Source organism: Diadema setosum, chromosome 13 (assembly GCF_964275005.1).
Source record: "Diadema setosum chromosome 13, eeDiaSeto1, whole genome shotgun sequence".
Classification (NCBI taxonomy): Eukaryota; Metazoa; Echinodermata; class Echinoidea; order Diadematoida; family Diadematidae; genus Diadema; species Diadema setosum.
In genome coordinates, this window is record NC_092697.1 from 38,172,556 (window position 1) to 38,193,118 (window position 20,563).

A 20,563-nucleotide genomic window follows, 5' to 3' on the forward strand; every position below is an offset into this window, starting at 1 on the left:
AAATGAATCAAGATGGAAACAAGGAAACCCATTGTCATTGATACTGATACCAGCAATGTTTGATATCTCAAGGCTAAATATATGAGAATATCCAAGGATTAGAAAAAAAAAAAGCTAATGGAGTCTTTGCATGTAGAGATGAAAAATTATGAATGATGGAATAAAATGAGAGCACTGTAAAACAAGGAATGTTCACATGCATTTTAATTTCGCGAAGTTTGCGAGAGCCAAGATTTGTGAAATTGAAATGCACATGAATGTTTGTGTCTACACTGTATGCATTGAATGTTACAAGCATCTCTCGAAAAATTTCATGCCGTGGAGAAGGCTGTGGGCTCCAATTCGCGAAAATTTCATGCCGCAAAAATATCATGTTTTACAGTATAGTAGTAAGAGAATGAGGAGTGCATTGTGTGATATCTGCCGATGTAGATGTAAGATGGTCAAGAATCATTGCAATGAGAATCAACATGAATCCATGCAGTATGAATAGAAATGAAAGTGAATGCTGGCAGACATTAGGAAGAGGGAGAGGATATTATAACATTTGTGAGACTGGTAGGATGATGTTGAATGAAGAGAGAGAAAGTAGAGGTTGAATAAAGGAAGATTGAATGTGAGGGGTACTCTCTTAACCCTATCAAAACTGTTGTCTCCTAATTCTATTGTTATTACACATTATAGTCTTGCCTTTGGGTTTGATAGGCTTAATCAGCACATGATCCATCGTATGGTGCTTCTCAGTGGATGATGAATGTGAGACCAGGGAGAATGTACTTTCAAAGTTCAATATCACTCCACTTCAAGTTGATATTGATGGAGCAAAATGGAACAAATGGAATGGTTGAAGCTAATTCCGTTGAAATTGATGTGCAATAAGAAAGTTTAAGGAATAAATTCCATCCTGATTTGTTGCTTTGTATGAAAACAGGAAAATCAGAGAAATAGATCAATGATCTATATCTATAAATAGATCAAATTTTAGAAAAAAAAAAGAGTCTGACATAAAAAGATAAAGTATGATGAATAAAAGCTTTGATATATAGTAAGACAAACTGGCAGCTCTCCATTCGGTTTGTATGCAAAAATTCACCAATATTCATTTTTCTCCCAAGAAAAATGTTCTTCAGAACTTTTTCCCCCCATATAATTTGGGTAAAATGTTTTTGCATTTCTTCCTCAGCAGATGAGTTCTGTCTGTACCCACATGTTTGAGAAAATTTAAATATGTGAAATTTTGTGAACACAACATATGGAAAGCTGCTCACCACCTAAATCACACCAAGTTGCCAATTTTTGTTTTACTCATAATTTATCTCACTTATTTTCTGTACCTTTATGCTTGTGTTAGTATTTACTTTTGCAGTTATGTAAAAGCAGTTACATGCTACTGAAGCTTTTTTTTTTAACCTTTTGGTTTCCTGACATTTTGGAAGGACACTGAAGTGGCTATTTCAGTTTCTCCCAGTGACGTCATCTGCCAAGATTAATCTCGTATCAGGAGTTGAAATATACCAGTCAAGGATTGTATGTAATGATAGGAATGTAAGGTGAGAATAGCACAGAAAGTTTCATCACCCTTGATCTGAAATGCATTGGCTAATAAGGATCTTTGTAATAAGAGAAAAGCAGCACGTTTGTAAGTTTAGTCCTCAAGAATGAAAACTGAGGTATTGAATTGTATTTTGGTTGTCATTCTCTGGTGTTGATGTCAAAAAAGTTTTTTGCATGATGGTAGTGACTTTCTCTGCCTGAGGCATTCAAACTTTAACTCCTTGAAGACTAGTCTCAAGTATACATAAGCAGGTGTCTAAGGGAGATGTCTGTTATAGCACATCAGGCTGTCCTCAGTGGGTTAAGTTTTTGAGCTGCCTGCCTTCATGGATAGTTAAACAGCTGTTAGCCTGGAGGACTCAGCAATGGAGGAATTTTCAGCATAAAGATAGTTTTTGCTTCAATCAAGATTCACATCCAGCTGAGATTTATGGAAATGCTAAAGGAATATGGCCAGTGATGTCACAATAAGGCAAACTAATCTTAGTTGGCAGAAAGCAGAAGAAATTGTTGCATCCTGTCTATATATTGTTTATAGTCATTGATATGCTAAACATTTTTCCTCTGCTGTTGTCATTTTATATATTGTTTCTTGATTTCATACACAAGGGAAAGATGTATCATGAATTTTCAGAAGAAACTAGGATGTGGTTTATAATTTGTTAATGTAGAAGTGAAGAAAACACTCCATCATTGGATAAAGAGTTAGATTCACATATATCAGAGCTATTTGCACTTAATTTAAAATGATTCCATTTAAAACTTTGAGAGTGGGCTTAGATATATATCGTCGCTGGGGTGACAAGACTTCGTATCTACAAAATGTCAAATGTTCAGGAGAGCCAAAAAACATGGCGGCCAAAGCACTGTAGCGAATGGGATAGCCTTTCCTTTGACATGCCGTGGTGGCTTCATTTTTGGAGTAAGACAGTTGGGATTTGGACAGAACATCACTTGACCCATTATTTGACCATTAATCCAAAAAAGTCATTTTCACCAAAATTGCAGATACAAGGTCTCGTCACTCCAGCAACGATACATATTTCAATGTAGCCAAAAACTTGTGACAATTCTAGAGTGAAAACATGCATATTATATTCAAATTTGTCAACACTTACAATTAAACTGCTCTAGAGTTACATCAGTGTGAAATTGGTGGTTGTAAAATCTCACAAGTATTGTCCTTGTGATGTTAGAAACTTTGTGTTGTCTTTTATAATCTGCATTTCAAGGCATTTGTAAGTTTCTTGCTCACAAATTCCCATGGGCTTGCAAATACTCACAGCAAGCTGGGAATGCACAGACTGAGTAATTTTTTACAACATCACAGAATGTCAGGAATACCCGAGTTCTTGAGTGAAGCACAAGTTCTATGATAATTTGATTGGAAAAATCGTGAAATTGGCCCCACTGCGTGCGCGTGCATCTGTGCGTTAGCAAGCAAGTTTAGGTTAGGGTTAGGTTTAGGTTAGGGTTGTATTTATGTTTAAATTGGCCGTTAAATTAGTCGAGGGACATTAGGAAATTCTTTACGAGAAAAAAATGTTGAAGAACAACGGAAAAAATGGGAGAAAGGGAGGAGGAAAGATGCTATGCTGTGGAAATCGGCCTGACCGCTGTATCAATCTCACGTAAACACCGTTTGGTGGGGCCGCATTCACGAGTATTGATACTGTGGAAGAAATCCCCACCGCCGTGCTTATCTACCGATGAACGCCACACAGTGGGGCTGCAGTCACGAGTATAAACAGGCGAGCCGCCTTTAGTATAGTATAATAGTACGGACATGCAGTGGTGGGGCCTATTTCACGAGTATGCCTTGATTGAGTGTGAACAGAAGACTGCCAATCTCACTTGTTTCATTCTCACATAGTATTTTGCCAGTGGGAATGGCCTTATCTTATTCATTGGCATATCCCTCTCCAAACAACAACAACAACAATGACAAACAGAGGCTATTATCATACTGTGGCCTTAGTCTAGGTCTTTGTTTATGTTGTTGGGCTGGCTTTGACCATGGTTCCTCTACTCTGCCAGCCATCCTTATCTTGCTTTGTTTACAGAAACCAGTCCCAATATTTGATTCCACATTACTCATAGTGGAAGTCAAAGGCATTTAAAATCCCTTTTAATGATCTGATAACTGATTGGTGGAAAATAAATGGCTATAAAATGCCAGCTCAGGCCAGCAATGACAACTATACCAGAGGATAACATTTCCAGGAACATACTGTACATGCTTCAGATTGCTAACTTTGCTTCCCCGTGTAAACTTCTGTGGACTTCTAGTGTGGAAGGAATTAGCAAATGTTTGTTTGATTATGTTCCAGTGAGTGGACTACTGTGGATCATGTTGTTTAGTGTGGAGATGAGGTTTCTGTAAGTACATGCAATATTTATTGTTTTCTAAACAGTGCTTCGATTGTTGTTTTCTTGTGACAGACAAAGACCTTTCTGCAACCTCTCTCCATGACAGTTGTTGCCATCATCACTGTTTTGCTATTCATTTTGATTTTTTTTAAGCTTCTTGTTACCATCCTTCATGTTTTATCTTATTCCTTTTAATAATGAAATGATGATCAAGGCCCGAGATATGAGTAAAATCTTCTAACCTCACCCCCATCCCCATCTCTTGCCATTCTTCCCCTGCACCTCCCGACACCACCCCATAACCCTGTGGCTGAACATACTGAGTATTTCAGGGGCAGCCAGACCTCTTAGAATCTCTTGTCTGTGGTTGTTATCCTGCTGCCAAGCTGCATTTCCAACTCTCAAATAGCCAAGGAAATGACGGTAGAAAATAGAGCAAGAGTCATAAGAGTGTATGCTGTCCTCTACTTCATTCAATTTTCATCTCATTCTCGCATTTGGCCTATGTGCACCCTCCAATTCATTTTCACTTTAATGTCTTACCCACATTCCTTTAGCTCTTCTCTTATTTGTAATATATTCATCTGTAATTACACTCATGTATCTCTTGTGGGGTAATGCCATACTTTTACCCATTTCCCACATGAATTTTAAAGCCATCATACATTTAGTACAGACCTCATCAGATTCCTACTGGCATTAGGATGATTAGGCCTTTGTTCTATCATTTTCAGAAATGTCCACATTTTGAGCTATGAGTCAATATGAAATCATTGTTTGGTGGTCCATTATTCACCAGTTGTTATTTGCTATTCGCCATGACTGTTGTCATCAACACAAATACCTTAAAGTTTTGCATCATTATCAGGACCATTGGCCTCAGTCTTCATTGTATTGCCCCCTCTCTCTATCTCTTTTTGTTTGGCTGTCTGACTGTCTCTGTCTCTTTATCTATTCCTTTCTGTCTGTGTCTGTTTCTCTATGTCTTTTCCTATTTTCTATTTTCCATCTCTCCTCTCTTATCTGTCACTCTGTCAGTCTGTCTGTGTGTTTCACCTCTATTTCTGTATTTTTTTTTGTTCCTATTTGTCTCTCCCTCTCTTTCTGTGTTTTTCTCTGTCCCTCTCATTTTTTTCTTGTCTTTGTGGTGATATCTGTCTCTTTCTTTCTTCATCTTTTTTCCCTCTCTCTCTGTCTGTAAAAGCCTATCTCTTTCTCTTCATATCTTTTCCTGTTTGTCTGTATGTCTGTTTGTCTGTATGTCTGTCTGTCAGTCCTCTCTCTCTCTTTTTCTCATTGTCTCTGCCTCCGTATCTTAGTGTGTCTCTTTCCATTGTTCCATCTTCCTCCATTCTTCCCGTCACACCTCTAAGAGAACTTTGCCGTCCTGATCCTGGTGTCTTGAGGTTGGAGCTCCGGGCCGTCATTCTCGCTTACCTTGGGTGGAAGATGGTTCTCATTTCATTGAGATGATACCTCCAAGCATCCCGTTTTATTAATTACATCCTGGATTAGCTTCGAGGGAGAATCTGCATCTACTGGTGGAAACTAGTTTGCTTGCCCTCACTGTCAAGGAAGATTAGCCCCGTCTGCCTACATTCAGGCAGATGTGAGATGAATGTTCTTGAAAGTGAGAGTTCCGTTGACCTTTTGATGGCTGAGATAGCTCCTCGAACACTTTCTTCCCCTCTCCCTCTCTCTCTTTAACACTTTGTGCGGGAGAATCATGTTGAAGAATGTTTTATTTCCTTTTCAACTCTGTTTATGTATGAAACATTCTGCTGGCAACCTAAACCCTGTAGGCTTTAGCAGAGTGACACTGAACTTTGGAATTAATGCATGAACTGGGAAACATATTTCAGACTTGCAAGCAGGTACACAACTGAGGAGAGAAAACCTACTGGTAGGAATTGTTTGCATATGGTGAGTGTACTTCAAATAAACAGTGGATAAAAGAAAGTAAAGACCAGAGTATATGTACATTTGCAGTAGGGAGAGAAAACATACAGACTGAGGGGTTTACTGGGATTGTGAAGTGATGTTGAAAACAACGGAAATAGTGCAAGTCCTCTTTAAGTTGTCAGCATGTGAATGTCTTTGTAGACAGACACATTAAAAAAAAACAAAAAAAAACATCAGTAACAGGAAAAAAAAAGAAAGTAGAATAGAATGAACAAAGGAGAAATATGAAAGAAAGGGTGACCCCTTTTCATTGCCAATTGTTAGCATATGGAAAGTTTTAGGTTTGATAGGGTGGCATAGTTCGTGAAAACAGTTTTGCAAATAACCTTTAGAAAGCAAGATGAGAAATATGGCAGAAGAAATGATTGTGGGTGATAAGACTCGAGATTTAGGGCAGGAACATAGTGACACCAGCAGGTTGATTCCATGGAGTAATCTAAACATTATGTGAGCCACTGGTGTGAAAAGGGATCAAAAGTGCAAACATTTTGAAGCAATTTATTTATGGCTCATACCCGTTTTCCTCATTGTAGGCAAGTGTATATTAGAGGAAGAAAAAGTTTGCAGACTCATGAGCAGTAATCAAATCACTATGGTGACCAGGAAATATTCCCTGACCAAATAAACCCTGCCAGCATCGGCCGTTTCTTCGCAGTGTGAAATATTTCACTTTCATATACACTGTGACCCTTTCAGGACATTTACATTTTGCCATATGTCGTAGAAACTTTACATGGACAGCAATTTCCACCCATGAAAGCTTAAAGGACAAGTTTACCGTCATAGACATGAATGTGGGTTGAGTGAATGTAGCAATATTAGTAGAACACATCAGTGAGAGTTTTGAGGAAAATTGGACAATCCGTTCAAAAGTTATGAATTTTTGTAGTTTCTGCTCACTCAAGGCTGGATGAGAAGACTACTATAGCTTGTGATGTCACATGTGTACAACGATATAAAGAAAGAATAAAGAAAATTCAACATATTTTCACTTTTCTCACATAACAAAAGAACACTTGACTTCTCTCTTTCAGAAGGCAGGGGGAATAATATTACCCTTAACATATATGCCAGTAACAAGTCGAAAAAATCTTGCACTTTATTCAAAAAGTGAAGTTTTGTGAAATTCTCTTTTTATTTTCTTTATATCGTTGTATGCATATGACATCATACACTGTACATTGAGTAGTCTTCTCATCCAGCAGTAACTGCGCAGATACTTTAAAAATTCATAACTTTTGAACGAATTATCTGATTTTTCCCCAAACTTTCACTGATGTGTTCTACTAATATTGCTGCATTCACTCAATCCACATGTATATGAAGGTGGACTTGTCCTTTAACATTCTCTTTTGATTTTCTGTCTTCAGCATCTTCAATCTAAAACAGTATGAGAAGAAAAAGAGGTATGTTCTTGCAACTATTATCAAGTGGTCACATATCCACGATATATAATCTATGTATATATTTAATCTGAATCACTGCTGTACTTAGACTAGTTGCGCATGGTATAAGAATTGTCCAAATGCAAAATCTTCAAACCCTTGTTATCTGTGTTAAAACAGGAAAATGCAACAAATTCAATAAATCTTGCTGGTCATCATACAAGCTTGCAGCTGCCAAGATTGATATGAATGCGTGAAAGTAGTGCAAATTTGACCATATTCTTTTGTATTGTCCATCAGCGATGCAGTTTTTACAATGTGTTAACTCATTAGTTGATGTTTTTTGGAGGCTTGAATCTTACCATTGCACTTACTTTATGATATAATGTGATGGTGGAGCATCAAAAATCAGAAGTTTTACAGTATCCTGTCTGGGGCCCATTTCATAAAGAACTATTCTGAACTCCACTTCTTGAAGTTACTATGGCAGTTGCTGGGAATTACCCAACCAGTTGTGAGTATTGAGGTTGCCATAGTAACTGTGATCATTACAACTTACAAGAAGATTGCAAGCCTTTTTATGAAATGGGCCCCAGACCTTGCACACAATTAACGGTAGACAGGTTTTGAGTTTGATAATTCTTGGTGTCGTCAGTCGTTAACATTTTATGTAGCAGATCCAGGGTAGTGTATGCCCATGATGCCCCCATACAGGTGAACTTTTTTAGACCAGGAAGGTATACTGTACCTCAGTCCCTGGATGGACTAGATCCACACTCGCTCACTTAGACCAGGACTCAAGAGTGTAGTCTAGATTATGGCTAAAAAGGTCTCAAGCTCTTTGTCCTTGTATTATATTTATCAGGATTACATTATCAGAAGCTTGAATGAGTCACCAGTTCAACCTTTATCCAATCAGCTTCATTTCATCATCGCAGTCCCATCCTGCCAAAAAAGAAAAAAAAAAAGAAGAAAAAGGACAAACTCTCTCTCAGGGCTTCCAGCAGGGAAAGATAAAGTCGTCATTTTTCCGTCACCGTCATCGCAGCCCTTCAGTGGACGATAACTCTGGTGATTCGTCGCTGGTCGTCATGCCGATGGTGTCACTTCCGACTTGGGATGTCACTGGATGGGTGCTCCCAGCGGCTAGACAGGGGAAATCCCTCACTTCCTGCCAGAGTTCATGTGGTACCCTTCCCTTTCCTCCATCTCAACCCTCCATGCTCCCTTTTCTTCCTATCCTCCTATCTCCATCATGATACACACACACATACACACACACACACACACACACTTTTTTCCCAATAATATATATTTACTTCCATTTAAATTACAACAAAAACAGCAATTCAATTTGGTATTACTGTACAACGTGTTAAAACCGAAATAGTTCCTTTGGTAACATTTCCGCACTTGGACATAAAAATCAAGAAGTAATGATTAAAACACACTTTTCATTTTCTTTATAACAAAGGGAATGGAAATAGTAACAAATTGAAACAAATATAATGATAATGAAAATGAAAATGCACACACACACACTCATAAACATGCAAGATTAAGTGTGTCTACTTCTTTAATTTCCCATAATTTACACAAATTTTTCACCCTCATGCACAAATCCATGTCTTAATTGAGACCTACATTGTAAGGTGGTTATTCAAGGTTACCTTCCTTGAAGGTAGGGCCTAACCCATCTTTCCCCCACTCAAACCTTGAGAATTTTTCCCACGTAGCACTGTTGCTGCATACATTATCAACTTTTTGTTAATCATCAATGTTTAATATTTTTTGACAAATTGTGATGACATCACCAGGGGTGTATGGTGTCAAGATGTCGAAAGAAATTAGATGAACTGAAACTACAACAGGCATGGCAAAAAAACTGAAAAATCTTCCCATGGAAACTACTGGAAAAAAACGTTTTGATGAAACGTTGCCTCATTGCTAGTAATGTTATGGTTACAGACACATTTTAACATTTTATTGGCCCAAACTTTGCTGACTAATTTATATGATAATATCCAAATGCGTGGAAAAAAAAAGAAGAAAATGCTCCAGCATAATAAAGGTGTTGAACATTATGGATTTCTCATTTGGAATCCAACAATCCAACTTCAAACTCAAACTGAAGACCTATCTTTTCCAGCAACTTTGTGGATAATTTGTGACATATGGGAGCCAGGTGCTTTTGATATAAAAAAAAAAGAAGATCTTTACAGACAAATGGTGCTAATTTACTGTTCATTATGGTCATCATTATGGTCATACTATTAAATAGGAGAACTATGAACAAATATCATCATGCAATTAACTGTACTACATGGTTTATTCTATCACTGCTATATGGGACATTTTGAGTTTGGTTAATCTGGTTAATCACAGATTTTCACTTTTTTAAAAGCATTTATCATTAATGTCAAACTCTATTTTTTTCATATGTTCATACTTTCATGATATGAGAGACTTTGAAGCATACAGGATAATGCACCAAGAATATTTCAAGCTGGAAATATGGTTATACTGTGTCTTTACCGTCCCAATATGGGCATTCCATTTCATTTGCTTTCCCCCAACCACCTGCCATGCTTTATGTACGTAATGTATATCATGGAATGAGTATTTATTTTGCCCGCTTTGATAGTAGATCTTGCAGAACAAGAAAAGCTGATATTCTTTTTTTAACTTCTAACATCTGACTACCATACCTAATGTAAGTCTGTTATCATGAGTGGTCAATGTGTCAGATCTGACACAGTTTCTGTTACATGAGCGGAGTTGAACTTTATCAACAAGGTGGACATTGCACCTTGAACGTTTGACCCTCCAGCAGAAGGAAAGACCCTGTGGGGGCTGATGACAAAGCCCTTTGGTCATCCACTCACCCTAGACATGGCAGGATGTTTTGATTCATGAAAGTTTTGTTTTGATTACCAGTAATTGGAAAGAGTGAATCAATGATTCATTAATTAAGTTTTGTTTCCATTGTGCTCTTAATAAAGAGCAGCATGAAATCTGGAATTACTAAAACACAATCATCCGATCACATGAAATATGATGTCATACTCCATCATACCACACTGTTTATACCTAAAAGAAAAATACTTTGTCCTGGATAACAAAAGCATAACAAGCGTGATTACTGTAACAAAAATGATGAAAAACTCTACACTTTTCCTTCTTTCTTTCATTTGACCAAAGTATTGATCTCACATCCAAGGATTTTGCCAAATGTGCTGGAAATATCAATCCACACATAGATAGAGAGCCACTGAAGTCTTAGCAAGAGATTTGTCTTCAAAGTTTTAAGATTTTGCATTTTTATTTGTTGTTTTGAAGAATAAGAATTGAATGTTCAGTGCAGACACTGTGAGGAAAAAAAAAAAAGAGTCCCTTCTTATCGAGAACTGACAACACATTAAATCGAAGGAACAAATACATTACCGTCGCCTTCACAGTGATATAGGATGACTTGTTGTGTTAATGAGACAGAGCACAGTGTTTTCATCTCGATCTCGCTAGATTGGAACCATCTTAAGTTTCCTCCCTGTCATGATTTCATGTGGGATTTCTGTATTACATGAAGATGTTGGCGTTCATGTTGCTTCCTACCGGAGTCGGGGCTCATCGTGTTGCCGTGCCGATTCCACTGGGCGAGACGGGGGGAAATCTTCCCCTTCCTCCTGGACTTATCCCCCCTCCTCATCTCATCCTGTCTCCGCTTCATGAGCCTCGGGAGGAGGCTGATGTCATGTCTTAATCTTTCATCAGATCAAACATGACTCCGATGTCATGGGAAATTAAAAGAAAAAAAATCATGTTGAACACTAAAAGGAATGTTGCGAGTCTCATTTTGAATGCTTCATCCCCGGCCTCAAGTGGAATTGTGTCTGAAATGCCTGATAATCTGGAGACTTACAGCAAAGGACAGGTGGCTGGGATTAAAACAGACTTTAAGATGCTAATCTTTCATTAACCCTTTGTGTGTCTTGAGTGCTGATTGGCACAGATAATGCCACAGCTTTGTACACATTGTGCAAATTATCTGGCACAGAAAGGGTTAACAAGAAATTAGAAGTTCCTTGTGGTGGCATGACTTTCTCCCATTCTGCAGAGAGGTATATATACCAAACCATCTACTTTGGTGAGGATTTTCACTTTTCTTTCATCACTCTGACGATAAATGTGACACTTTCTGAATTCCATTCATATTTGTGCAAGTATTCAAAGCTTTCTTTAATCTAAAAAAGCACTGAAAACTCTTACCTCAAATAAAAAAAAAAAATCTTTGATACTGTCTGATGCAAAATGAACAAGATGTGAATTGAGACATGATTTTATGTGAAATTTAAAAAATGTTCTGTGATGATATTTGATTATGATTCATTGTTTTCAGCCGGTTATATACAGAACATTAAAGCTTCAAAAATACTTTCAGACCTGTAGCAAAAGTCTGGTGGTAATCCAGGAGCAGTTAAATTGTCATTGCCTGATAGAAAATCCTGAATGGATGTTGAGATGTCTTTATGATGGCTAGACTCTGTAATGGCTAATTGTCCTTGAATACAGACAGTTTTAGAGATCCTTTAGTCTGGAGAGTTTTACAGAGGGCCATTATGTCTTCCTGGGGAACATTGGGCTCATCCTCCTTATTTCCTGGTCTTGGTGCCTGGTATTTCTGTCGATCAAAATTCCCCGAATGTTTAAAATGGGACAAGTCGCAGCATGCCACTACAAGTGTGGCTTGGCACATGGGAAGGGAGTGTAGCTACACAGCAATCACACAAACAACACATGATGAGCCACAAGCTGTCTGTAAGATGTGAAGAGTAAACTTAGACATTTTCACTCTGAAGAGCGAGAGAGAAAGTAGAACAAAAGAGTATCCAGTGGACAAGCCTGGTTGTAGAGATGTTATGGAGATGCCGCTACCAATACGATGTGAAGTGGTTATCAATCAATCAAGATCTCTTTTCACTCACTGGGTAAGAGAATTCATTTATATGTTCATCTCAGAAGTATCTGTATGAATAATTATGCATCACATGATCATACTCACTCTATCAGCGGTTTAGGATCAGAAGGGCACTAAAACTGGAGAAAGTCCATGGAGTTGAAACCCTCTGTCTCTCTCATGTGAAGAAATGAAGGTGACAAGTCACTCTAGCCAATGTTATGGAAGCCAAAGTTCATTCTCTCAGATGGCTCATTATACATACCGGCTGTGACACAAGAAAAGGGCCTTTGGCACTGTCGCGCTCAAACGCCAGAAAATGGTGCGGAAGTTTGACAAACCAAAACGTGCAAAAACAGATACGTTAGCTAACTACGCGCACATGCATAGACTCGTCAAAAAGTAGGAGGATTTGGGCAAAAGATGTTTTTTTTAAATGTCATAATTGGGGCATTTAAGAGTGGAAATACAGAAAACGGTTTGCATATCTAAATATGTCAGAGTTCATTCTACAATGTGGCTGTGAAAACTCGTTTTCGGTGTTTTATGCCGTAAGGGCCCTTTTCTCTCATCTTGGCCCATACACATATATGAAGTTCATGGTCGAGGTAGATGGACTGATAAATGATGTGATGAGTCAAGAAAGACATAGACCTATTATACAAGAATCACTTCACCCAGTTTTAGCACAGAAATTTTAGAAGGTTCATTGAATTGAAGTTGAATGGAGAGGGAAACATATCTGATATGTTCAACACAAGATTGTCAGAAAACAACATCAGAAAGGAGAAGAAGAAACATGTGAGTTGGTTGAAGAGGGAGATGGAGAAAAGTAATAAAGAGTAGAATGAGAGAAAAAAAAGAGTATATTCAATGACTGGGAAGATTGGTAGACAGAGAGCAATAGGTAAAGAGATTGGAAAAGAGAAATGAGAATGGGTGGGCTAGAGACGCATTAAAAAAGGAAAATACAGTCTCAGCAGGTGAAAGGGGATAAGATGTCTTAAGAAGGAGAGGGACAGATAAGTAAAAGACTGAGGAAAAGTACCAGTGGAGAAAATAAAATGGGGCAAAAGTTGCAAAGAAAAATGGTAGTGTTGAGAGAAAGAAAAAGTGGGAAGCAAGTGAGAGAGGAAGAAAAAAGGCAGAGAATTATAAAGCTTGAACTGTAGTGGGCAAATGCGTTGAGCCAAATATCATAAGGCAAAAAATGTTAGGGTGACATATGGGAAAGAAAATGGAAGAAAGAGAGAGAGGGAGGGATTGAGGGAGAGAAAAAAGAGGAGCCCCAGAGGAGGATAAGAGAGACGTGTCCAGCAAAACTCATTTTGAAGGCTGGCTTCCTGAGTTGGAAACGAATGAGTCGAGCAGTCCTCTCCCTTCGCACGCACGCAGCCCTGCTCTGGCATTGCGTGATGTGTGATGTGACGTAGACAGTCCCCCCAATCCTGGTTCCCTCTTGCAGCGCTGCAAGCAAGCTCAGACCTTGGCGAGATCGATTGCAATCTACCACGTAACGAGGGAGAGAACTTTGCGTCAGTCTGAAGCTCAGCTGGCGTAGGAACAGGTTGTGGATGGACCACAAGACTTTTCTTTTTGAAGCCCAGGCAAGAAAGACTTTCTGGGAGAGCGAGTAAAACCTGCCACTTCCGAAGATGGACGCGGTGAGAGTGAGAAGTGGTGGCTCCTCAGGAACTTGAAGTGGATTTAAGTTGAGAGAAAAATTGGTGATATTTCAGGAGCGATGGATAAGGGAACGGTGAGCCAAACTTTTAAGAGTTTTGTGCCTCTTTCTTTCTTTTCTCTCCATCATTCTGAATTTTATTTGGAATTGATGCTAGCATTACACTTGTATTTATTCAGTTGATTGTGGGAGCTGTGTGTTTGTGAATTCCTTGTCTTGATTTTCTCATTCCTATTCTTGTGATTTTGTTGTGATTTTTTTTCTTCAGGTTTTTGATGTTGATTTTGTCCTATGGTGCACATCTAGCCCAGTGTAATGATAGTGCTGATGACATAAGTGTTTGTTTGCACTCAACATATTTTGGATGCCAAAGGACTTTCCGTCAGTAGCTCGATTCCAAGCAGGATTTGTTTTGTTGCAATACTTTTGAGGAGAAGATACAACATTGGAGAATTTCAGGGTGCTCAAGATGAATAAATGGAATAACTTCTTACCAGTCTGTGTGGATGGTGTGCATCCCTCCGTGTCTTCAAGGCACTTTTATCTTAATTCGTGAAGCTTTTCATTGTTAATTCATTAATGTGCATAGCACACATCTTTACTCCTATGCTTTTGTTTCCTGATTGTGTAAAGCTTAGAGACTGGAATTGTGAGCTTTTGATATGATCTTTCTATTATATGGCATTGTCATTGTTGAAATCATTATCATGAATATTAGTGTTATCACTGTTTGAACAAAATTTTGGACTTGGATCATATCTGTGCTTGTAAGATTTTCTCCTTTCATTCCAAAGGAGTAAAAAAGTAAGAAGAGAGAATTCTGAACCAATAATCTAAAGCCTTTGTATTACAGTATTCATGCAGTATAAGCTTTTCTTTGTAATACAGTCACTTCTAGCTCCAGTTGGCATTTAGTAAGTCTTGTCAGAGCAAAGGCTAATCAAAAAAAAGAAAAGAAAACAAGAAAAAAGACTGGATTCAAGTACCGCAGCAACAGATGAAACAAGGCCGGAAACTGTAAATATGTCCTACTTTATCACTTTGCAAAGTCATAGCTCTAATCCGTATCAAAATACAGAGATGGCAACAGATTGGAAAGGCACTTCAGTCTCCCCGTGGGAGTCTTGTAAACCAATTGTCTTGTAAACCTTCATCCCGTAAACCAATCAAATTAAACAGCGTCTGACGTAGGAGCGAGTTTGGATTCTGACCTGGAGATATAGGGAATGTAAAGGCTGCTAATCAGTCCATGTTTGTGCAGAAGAAACATAAAGTAGCACGTCGCTGGACACATGTCAGCACCGGCCTCCATTTGATCTGATACCAAACATTATCATCACCTTTTAATTACCCCCTGTTTGCGATTTGCTGCTGGTCACCATGGCAACCAGCACACGATTTTCAGGTAGGGTCATGAATGCATTGGAGTGTGGAGTGTTACGTCATCAAGCCTTTCATCTATGTTACTGATGAAAGCATCCCATTTATTGCCCGTTATTGTCTTGGTTTTGCCAAACAGCATTATATGATGCAAGCTTTGATGTAAAGGGACGAATATCCTTAGTTAATATTTCCACTGACAAATCAGAAAGTGTCAACAGAGTGTTTAGTGCATGCCTTTCATGTTTATGCTTTTGCAACTTTGAAGGATTTGGTTCACGTGGTGTAAGGTGATGCCTCACTTTGTGTGGAGTTCTAGACTAAATGATACAAGATTCATCACACATGAATGTGTTCTGAGCTCAGATAATGACATACAGTACAAGAGCAAGGGTTGCTCATTGTTCCTTTTTACATTAAAACCCACTGCACAGCTAATAGTGAAAAATAATGAACTTTGTGAAGTAGATCTTGCTGCAAATTTAGATTTTATTGGAAATTCAACTTCTAAAGAAATTGAGCATGCTGTAGGTCTGAACTTCAGCAAATAAAGTAAGCTAAGTTTATTTCCATCTAGTAGATGTCAGTATGTCACATATTGCCAGGTGCCCATAAAAGTAGTATTTATTCAGTGAGAGAAAATAGGCTAATTCAGCAGAGACAAAGTCACCTCTGTGAAGATTAACCTTTGGAACTGAGACACCAAGATGGACTCTACTTTAGTGACCAGATCATTGTAATAACAACTCAACAACAGGAATATATACTAGTGCCACTGTAAAATGTGCATTGTTTAAAGTACAAAACAAGAAACTATCTGCTTTTTTTTTTCAAATCTCACACTTCAGCTGCTGAAGGTATTTGGTTTTAGGAGTGGACAAAGTCCAAGCTGCAACAAGCCTGAATGGTATCAATGAAATCTGACTGAGAAAAATAAGGCATCAAATTAGAATGATACTTCTGTGTCTGAGGTTAGTAAGTAATGGTAGAAAGAAATTACACTTTCCAGTGGATGGAACTGTAATGAGATGTCTGGAGAATTCTTTCAAGAAGAATTGGACATAAAAGATTTTGGCCAATGATTGAACTAGATTTTGTAGGTAGCAAAAATCCATGAGCTAATTTTTTTTTTTTATGTTGTCTCTTCATTATATGACTCACTAATAGTTACTACTAGAAGCATTTTTGTTCATTTCTCTGAGGGAAAAAAATGGTTTGGTCCAGACCAACAGGTTGTCCGGTCCTGGATCCAGTCGGATTACACCGTTAATCCACCCAAACCCTTTTTTCCGCCTTTTCTCTCCTGCAGTACTTTCAAACTTACTAACCTTCATCCGTTGTCCCTAAATAAAGTCCTCCTCAGTTCTCTGATGACTTTACCTTTCTATAATCCTCTCATTAGTTTGGTCAACTTTATATCGCCCCCTTTGCCCAACCCCTTTCTCTCTCTCTCTCTCTGAAAGAGGATTGACAATATTATTAACCCTCTATGTATGGGATCAAGAGGGGTGTGTGTAAAGTCTATGGGAATTGCATTGTTTGTAGGAAACAGGTTAAAAGTTTCCTTTTACGTAAGATTTTGTGTATCCCCCTAGGAGTAATGGATGTGACATACCAGAACCTCTGTAAATTTGGGAGGAAATTATTGTATTACAAAGGCAGGTTAAGTTTGTTTGTTTGTTTGGTTTTTTTTTTTTTGGGGGGGGGTTCGTACAAGTCATCATGTACTACTGAATTGTATCTTGTCATCTTTTACCCCCATATTCCAGTCTTAACTCAAATGATGCCAAAAGTATCAAACTTCATCAAATCAGACTTGTCTTTTGAGATTACTTATGTTCAAATTAATACAGTCTTTACCAACCTGAGCATGTTTTCCCATGATTTTTTTTTTATCGTGGCCACTACCAAAACACTGAATAAATGGTGCTTATTTACATTGATAAAGGGCAATTTGTCAATCAGTTGCAACAGATTACTTATCTTTTTTGTTTGTTTGTTTGTTTGTTTTGTTTTGTTTTGTTTTTTTGTTTTGTTTTTTTGCTTTTTAGATGGATTACTTTTTAGACGCAATCTAACAGAGAGCAAAATATGAAACAAGAAATCAATCAGAAACTTTGGTCATATATCCGTATTGCACACTGGTGCTTGCTGTACACTGGTGCTCACCCATACTAGGCTCCATGATGAGAGTCTCTTTTCTTTTGAGTCGAAGGTAGAATTGAGGCATGGGGGGGGGAGGGGGAAGGGGAGAGGGGGAGGGGTACCATATTATACATCCTTGGCCCCCTCTCAGGAGATTCGGGTCGCATTGCATGTCAATCAGAGCACCTGTCTATCAGTACACTGGATATGGAAGTATTCTAAGAGGAGACGGATGACGTCAGGGAGAAGGAGGAACAGCGTGACCAGTCCCAAAATATCTTCCACCATCACAAGTTCCTCCTCTTTTCTATCGCAACAGTTGCAAAGCGATTTATTTTCGAGCCCAGAAACACCATCCGTCAAGACTGTAAATAATATCGCCCTCTTCTCGGCTAGGATGTGAACTAATTCTGCTCGCTCCGGCAGCAGCGCAGCGTTAGGGGAGTTTCACGTCACAAGGAGGGCAGCTGCTCGTGGGGACGAAGGAAAGGTTTACGTTCCTGTTTCCAGGACTCTGTTGCTAGGAAGGCATGTGACTCCGTCTCACTGATGCGTTCAAGGTAGAACGGCTTGATGGCGTCTTCTGAGGAGAGTTTTAAGGTCTGCGATGATGGAAGACTTTGGATGAGTCTATGTGAATCACTTTCAATCTTGTGGTACGCCTCGAACTAATAGAGTGGTTTACCATAGCATTCAAATTTGTACACTTAGCTCACTATTACAGCTTTTTCTTGACAGGCAGATAGCTTGTCCGTGGCTTGCCTGATAAAGCGACAACTGCTGCTTGTAAACTGGATTCCAAGAAGCGAAATTTATCAAGTCGAAACAGGTTGAATTAAATAGCCCATTACTAGTTCATAAAGGTGAAAAAAGGTCACTTGATATGAATACTCACAAATTTGTATGTACACCAGCCATTTAGCAAGTGATCAAATAAAACTAATAGTTAAACCATGCAGACATCTGATGCACAGGTATACCAATGACTTTCTTTCAGTTTTTTTTTTGTCACAAATATATTTTGTTTTTGCATGATTAACAATAATCATATTGTGATTAGTAAAGCAGCTGTTGTAGTTCTTTCAATAATGGTGAAGTAGATAATGATCCTCAATATTGTCATTATCATCACCACTTTCATTTCTAACATTCAAGATACTGCTATTTCTCTTCTTTGGGTAAAATTGTTATTATTTCTTTACTAGTATGATCATTATTAGCTTTAATCTTTTCATCACAATTACTATCAAGATGTTGAGTGCAAGCATTTAGATTGACTTAAATATGATTTTGATAATGTAGAATGTTGAAAATAAAGAAGACAATTTCTGATAGCCAAGAGCAGCTGTAGGTTCAGATTTAATAAGTCCATGGCACAGCCACAAGAAACCTGTCCATGACATCCACAAAAAGTGGACTTCACACTCTATGAGACTAGCCTTGACTCACCAGTGGTGTGTGTGTTTAGTGGATTAAACAGATGGGGGATTAGTGATCTCCATATCTGAGAGATTATCTCTGCACCCCTATGACTCACTCCTGACAGGTCTGACTGTCCAGATATGTGAATTTGACCTTTCCCATGATGTTCAAGTTGCCTCACCCGCCTTCTTAACCCTTTTTGTGCTAGGGACTTTGGATAGTGTGTGCAATGCTGTGGGATTTACTGTGCCAATTGGTACTCAATGCACACAACGGGTTAAACAGTTACCTGTCAAGCATTTCCACTTTTTTCTCGTTGACAGATAAGAACTGTATCATGATATTCCAGAACTTAGAAAAGATTTATGTGCATGTTTATAAATGTTTTCCTATGTAATCAAGACACAGGACATTTAATATGATACATATATTTGAGGATATGACCAAGACACTGGACATAAATATTTTTGGGGAAATGATTCATGTTCAGAACATCATTTTAGAAGGGTGTGAGAATTGTGTAATTTAACAAGGACAGCACTAGACTGTCATTACAAGGGAACATTTGTAATGTGTATTTATGTACATTATGTATGCGTTTTTCATCCAAGCATGGTATTGAATGCCTAGAAATGAAATATGTGAGTGATATCTTACAGAAAGTGGGTGAAATTTCAGAAGCAAAGGACATATCTCATTCAATATCAAAATTTCTTTCTTGATACAGGAAAAGCCAAGGTGTAAATGGAAATCATTGTATCAGAACTGGCACGTATGTGTTCACAAAAATTGTAATTCAAATTCTTTGATGCGATCTTAGTGACCCAGTTACAGCTAATACAACACGCCTGTAGTGGTATTTATTTTACATCTTTAGGTGTTTTGCCTTCAAAGTGCAGAACACACCAGCAATTTGGTTTTTGGCTCTGATCTTAGTGCTGTGTAAATACCTGAAAACTCAGGATTTATTCATTTCCTGTAATAAGCTCTAAAACCAACAGCACAAAAGAGCTTTGAAGTTGTACTATTAGCCTTAAAATTAGGAAAACTAACAGAGCGGTCAGATTATTATTCCTACACGGATGTTTGGATTTGGCTGTTCTGACACCTTTTTGTTGTTGTTGTTGTCATATTCACCGTTTAGAAAGCAATACCATGTGTCAAGTATCTACCCTGATAGGGAAGTGAGAAAGTACTTTGGGTGAGGTGCTAAGTGTACTTTTGAGATATGCATCTCCAAAGGTTCCTGACATAAAGCGATTGTAAGTGTGCACACTGGATAGATTACCCAGTGACCATCCTGTGCTAGTTTGTCCTTTTTCCTCTTTATTTGTACTCTAAATCAGAACCAATTGTGCGTGCCCAGAGAATTAGAAATCCATGTCATACAGAGAATTAGTCTTGTAGAGAAGGGGAGGGGGATGATTGAGAAACAAAACTTACCATAATATAAGCTGTTATTTTTGCATACAGATATTTTTGCAAATGAAGAGGTCACAGAAATTTTCATGAGAAGTTGTTTCTGCCATTTTGACACTGATGCTATCATAAGTGCGCTAATGCCTGTCAGTTTGAGATATTTTTCGGGTGTTGTTAAATTTTGCAGTCCAACAGTGATTCGCAAAATTTGTTAAATTAAACCCTGCGAAAATAACAGCTTATACAGTATAAAACTATATTTTTTTGTGTGTGTGGGTGTGTGTTTGT